The 5844-nt window shown below is 58.1% G+C and overlaps 1 non-coding gene across 1 annotated transcript; it reads right to left on the bottom strand.

The window, feature by feature from the left end:
* Positions 1 to 2571: 2571 nt before the first annotated feature.
* Positions 2572 to 2644, bottom strand: TRNAR-UCU (transfer RNA arginine (anticodon UCU)). The gene has a single exon. It is a non-coding gene; the product is annotated as a tRNA-Arg (tRNA).
* Positions 2645 to 5844: the final 3200 nt, after the last annotated feature.

Below are 5844 nucleotides of genomic sequence, written 5' to 3'. Positions count from 1 at the left end.
TGCCCCCCGTCCTACACCAGGCAAGAACAGCCCGTCACCCAGCTCTCATCCAGCCCCGAGAAGCAGCAGTTCTTGTGTTCTTGTGGAGGAGACGTCCGAGGAGGAGCAGACATTAGGTTTGGATGCTTTTTAATTAGGAAAACTGCAATCAAGCCTGCACAGCTGCGTCCACACAAGAACTGATGAAGGTGCCAGGCCAGAACAGAGCATGGGACAAGGGGGCGCTTGAGGCGGCAGCCTGTACCCACCACAGAGCAGGCGCAGGCAGGCTCCTGGGGGCCAGGACTGGAGCACAGACCTGCAAGCAATGAGGGCCCCTTCCAGGGGCATCGGGAACAGCTGCTGCTCCCTCTGCACCTGGAGGCTGCAGCCAAAGCCGTGGGGCAGACCAGCTCCTCGGTCTGTGGGCTGAGAGTGCGAGTCTGTCAGTCCAGTGGCGTGACCAGTGGGAGGCAAGTGCGAGCGAGCTCCAGGTGCAGGTTTAGAGGAGGCACCACAATGGCAGCTCCTGGGGAGCCCACACTGCCACAGCAGCAGCCACGGCAAAAGGACACCAAGTGGTGGCAGCAGCAGAAGCAAGGGCCTTTGAATCTCTAGAAAAGGCAAGTAATGCACACACGTGCATGCATGCATGTGCTCTCTCACACACACACGCACACACATGCAGACACTCTCTGGCATCTCTGCCCAGGGTAGAAAAGTTTTCAGTTTTTCCTCAGTGAAACTCCAACGCCGTGAGGGGCTTGGGGAAAGGTCAGGATGGGATGGCAGTCCCTCCACCCATCCCCATCTCTTCTCCTCTCCATCACTCACATTGATGCTTCCTCCTGGTGACCACATGCAGAACGATGATCCCAGGGACCAGGACTGCCAGCACCCGCAGCAGGACAAGCCCCTTGGTGCGGCAGTAGGACAGCAATGGGGCACCTGGATAGCTCAATACACGTGTAGGAGTTAGGTCAGCTTGGAAACAAAAACCATGGAGGCAGCTGGAGCTCAGGCTCCAAAGCACTTGGCTCAGGCCAGGCCAGGGGCAGCATGGGGACTCCCAGGTGCTCAGTCATCAAATCCCTGCCTACGCTGCTGCTGTGTTCGGGGTCTGTAGGGCACACCCAGTGCGCGTGCGCTGACATGAGCAGCACTGAGGTCAGGACGGAACACAGCACCCAGCACCCGCTAGGCAGCCGCAAGTGCAGGACGCGTGGGAACAGCAGGCTGGCAAGCAAAGAGTGTCCTTCTGCGGCCCAGCGATGTGGGCGCTCTGGGGGCTCCCTGCTAAGAGCAGCATTTCCACACTGTGTAATGGAAACAGTCCTGGCCTGACAGCCCGCGTGAGCCAGAAAGAGGCCCTGGCAGGCCTTCAGCATGACGACACTGGGCTGAAATCCCTACAGGTGCAGAGGGATGCCCACGGAGGTGGTGGAGGCGGTCAATGCTGGTCATGAGGAGGATGGAGAGAGAACTGGAGGGCAGCAAGCAGCAAGGAGGAGATTAAGATTATTTTGAAAAACAAATTAATATTGTCACAATCTTTTCATGATTCATTTTTGCTTGCTTGCTTGAACCCTGGCTGCCTGGCACCTTGAATGGTGCGTATCCTGGTGCAGGGCAGGGCCACTCAGCTCGGCTGTGTCTGATGCAGCTCCCAAACTCAGACGCTCCAAACAAGCTAAGGGTGCAGCAGAGGATTGTAGCCAGGACAAGCAGGGTCTGTAATGCCTCCTGACAAGTGCCCTGCCAAACGCACCCACCTGAGGCTTGTACAAAAAGGATGTGGCCAAGTTGGAGAGAGGAAACGGCTGTGGGACTGGGGGGCAGGATTTGTAAGGAGAGGCTAAGGGAACTGGGTGTATTGAGTTAGGAAAAGAGAAGACTGAGAAGGGATTTGATAGCAGCCTTTACCTACCTGGTACGGTTAAGGGCTTGCAGACCAAGCCCTACGAGAAGAGACTAGGGCACCTAGACCTTTTCAGCCTCCGCAAGAGAAGGTTGAGAGGAGACCTTGTGGCTGCCTATAAGTTCATCACGGGGGCACAGAAGGGAATTGGTGAGGCTTTACTCACCAAGGCGCCCCCGGGGGTTACAAGAAAGAATGGCCACAAGCTAGCAGAGAGCAGATTTAGACTGGACATTAGGAAGAACTTCTTCACAGTTCGAGTGGCCAAGGTCTGGAACGGGCTCCAAAGGGAGGTGGTGCTCTCCCCTCCCCTGGGGGTCTTCAAGAGGAGGTTGGATAAGCATCTAGCTGGGGTCATCTAGACCCAGCACTCTTTCCTGCCTATGCAGAGGGTCGGACTCGATCATCTCTTGAGGTCCCTTCTGACCCTGACATCTATGAGTCTATACCTGCAGGGTGGTTTCAAGGAGCACAAAGCTGGACTGCTCTTAGTGGCCACAGATGAAAGAAGACACACTAGGCGCAAAGTCCAGCAAGGGAGGGTTAAGTTGGATGTTAGTAAAACCTCCCTCCTTATGAGGGTGGTGAAGCACTGGAACTGGTTATTTAGAAGAAGCCTGTGAACATATGTTCACTGCCTTCTCATCTGCACCTTGGTTAAAGATTAACAAGGCCACCCCAGGAGGGACTTGAACCCACAATCCCTGGCTTAGAAAGCCAGTGCCTTATCCATTGGGCCACTGGGGTTTCGTGGTGCCCTTTTTCCCCAAGGATGGGCTTCCCTGCCTGCGCCCATGTGTTCTCAAAACAACGGTGGACAATGAATGCTTTTCTTCTGGCACTGCAGAAGGACTGCCATTTACTGGGTGAGACCACAGATCCTGCATCCAGCCTCCCGTGTCACACGGTGCTAGACAGCGGATGCTGAAAGGCAGAGCAAACCGGGTCAGACCAGGGTATTTTGCACGGTTCCTCTTCCACTTGCAGCCTCCAGTGTTTAGGGTCTAGGACGCTGTGATTCAGAGGCTGTCTGCTCTAGAAGCAGCTCTTGGGTGGCCCCATGCTGTGCTGGATGGCAACGCGCTTCTCTTCAACCCCAGAAGCCAGGTTCCTCTCCTGCTCGCTGGCCACCTGCTCCTGCTCGCCCACCTCTGCTGCTCACATGCCTCCCTCTCCTGCTCCCCTGCTCCTGCCACCGGGTGCCAAGCCGGCAGGTTGGCCAGCCACTCCTCCATGACGGTGCCCAGCTGCCCAGCAGGAGGGTGCTGTCCTACGCCTGGTGCTGGTGGAGATGGTGCATTCAGAGGGTCTGGTCATCGGGGCACCATTCCTCAAGCTGCATCCCCGGTGGCAGCTGGTGCCTCTCCCCCACGCACAGCTGCTGGACCTGCAGAGCGAGCACACTGTGGACACTTGTACATGTGTCACTACGGCAGTGTTGTTCTTGCACCATGATGTAGTACTTCCTTCTGCAAGTGTTACATCATGGCGCAGTAACAGCCCGTAGTATGCCATTACGTGTGGCACAGTGTTATTTTTAGCAGAGTGCTATACCAGGGGAGCACGTCGCTGTGGTGACATGCTGTTGGTTATGTGCAGACACCTGCAGACGCTACATCACTGTAGTGTGTTGCTACGGCAACCTAGCGCCACATGTAGACATGCCCTGTGTGGCGGGCCAGTAGGGGGCGCTCCTGCGTTGAGCCGCCCACCTCCCTGCGCCCGACCACCTTCCAGGCTCCGAGTGCCTCCCTTAGGGTGCCTCCCGTCCGGCCGACCCCTTCCCTGGAGCACACCCGCTAGCCTGGGGTCCCGCTGCCACCATCCAAGGCTCTGGACTCACTTCTTGCTCTGCGCGCCTTGGAGAACGCAGGCCTGATCGTCCAATGGGTACTAGATCCAATACAAGCACTTGGGGCACTTCCCCAAGTCAGGGGCTTATTAGGAAAGTCTCCCTTAGTCCACAGACCTAAGGGGCCTCCTTGGCATAATTTAGACCCACCCCTCAATAAGTCTCCCACACCGGTCACAAGGAGAACTTTATTGATTACAGGGGGTAGGGTGAAAACAGGGTAAAAGGTAGAGCAGTATCATAGAAATCTTACAGGAATATCAAAGGAATCCCATTGAGCAAACCAGGGTGGCTGAGGTAGCCGTTTAAACGCATCTGAGTTACTGAAACTAAATGTCTAATCGGATCTCGAGTAGCTTACTCACTCTCATCGTCCAGAGGTGGTTGTTGTTTCCTCTGGAGGCAGGGCACTCTTGGAGCATGCGGTGATGAGGAGAGAGCCAGGCTCAGATTCACCTGGATGACCGCATGGCTAATGGCTGACTCCCTTCTTCTTGGACCGAGCCCTTAAATAACCTCTCTGACCTCAGCAGCCCGGTCCAATCGAAGCTGCCAATACTGGCCACAAGCCGACCCATCTCCCCCGCATCCCTGGCTACCTGGGCCCGCGCAGGGCCGGGTCTTTCCCCCCTGCCCAGGTGACCAGAGCATCGCCTCCCAGGCACCAGGCTTTTGTCATGCAGACCAGGTGGGACATCCCCACCCTGAGGAATGAAACACCAGCCTCCCAGGCTGGCTGAGACAGGTCTCTGGAGAGGGGCACCAACGGTGGCATTTCTGCCACACCCTGTAACAGGGGACTGTAAGGGGTTGCAGTGGAAAGGACTGTGATGTGAAGGTCAAGACGATTTGTGGGCAAAGGGGAAAGGGGCCAGAGGGAAGAGCTGCTTCCCGAGGGTCCCGGGCTGAGGAGGGTCAGGCCTCTCCTTGTGGGACTGCTCCAGGGAAAGGAGAGGCCAGGTTCAAAGCTTGGCCAGTTAGAGGAAGGGCATCCCTCATTGCCTGAGAAGGCAGGGAGGAGGAGAAGACAGAGCCTCTTTTTGAGAGACTGCAACCTCTCGGAGGTAACGGGCACTAGACCCAGGGACTGTGCATCACCCAGCCTTAGATCGGGGTCGTGCGTGTATAGGTGCCCAGGGACCATGGGAAGTTAGCCAGGCAGCCCCTGTCATGGGTGGCCACTGCACAAGCCCTCCATCCCCACTCCCTCCACGGGGCAGGTGGCCCGCTTGGCTCTTGCTGCAGGCAGCCTGCCTTCCTGATCCCCTCCCCAGGCCAGGCCAGGGCTGGCCCTTGGTACCACCTGCCAGGCTTGCCCTCGACCAACTCCTTCCCTTCTCCTCTGCACGCCAAGCACTTTGCTCCCATGGAGGCAGGCTCATGCCGCCCGGGGTCACAGGGACTAGGGCTCCCACTCATCTGGGACACGGAGCCGGTGATGCCCCTGTTTTCTCCCCGGTATGTCTCATCAGAAAGCTGGATGGGGCATTACCCGCACTGTGCCCCAAGTGTGCCCCTACTGAGATTTTCCAGGTCATGCCACATGGAGCTGTTTGAGCACACCGAGGGGTGCCCAACCCTTATGCCCTCCTGCAATGGTGCCCCGGGTGCACATGAGAACCTGTTGCAGGGCTCTGCACTTCAGTGGTGCCCCGGGCAATCCCACACTTCCCCGCCGTGTGCGTCGCTGCCTGGAGGGCTGCTTCTGCCTGTGATACAAGGCCCTGACCCCCGCAGCGGAGGTGGAGATCACCGGTGCCATCAGTGAGTTTCTCTGCACGTGACAGCAGGGGACAGTGAGGCCAGGCAGGGAGAGAAGAAGAGGGGAGGGCGAGGAGAGGAGGGGAAGGGGGCCTGTGTGGTGCCCCTAGAGCCAGGCCTGCAGCCAGGTGTGGGCCTGTGAGGTGGCATGGGCACTGGTGGCCACAGTGCCCCCCACCCCTCACAGCCATCCTCCACGCGATGGGCTTACCAGCTGGGCATGGCAGGTGGTCCTGGCAGGTGGCCTTGGCGCTTGGTGGCGGGGAGGCGGTCTGGCTGCTTGCGGGGTGCTGGGTGGCAGAGGCCCACCGCCTGCCACACGGCCACTGACCCC

The sequence above is a fragment of the Alligator mississippiensis genome, chromosome 11 (assembly GCF_030867095.1).
Source record: "Alligator mississippiensis isolate rAllMis1 chromosome 11, rAllMis1, whole genome shotgun sequence".
Lineage (NCBI taxonomy): Eukaryota > Metazoa > Chordata > Crocodylia > Alligatoridae > Alligator > Alligator mississippiensis.
Note: the sequence above shows the minus strand (reverse complement) of the source record. Positions and strands in the feature narration are given on the sequence as shown.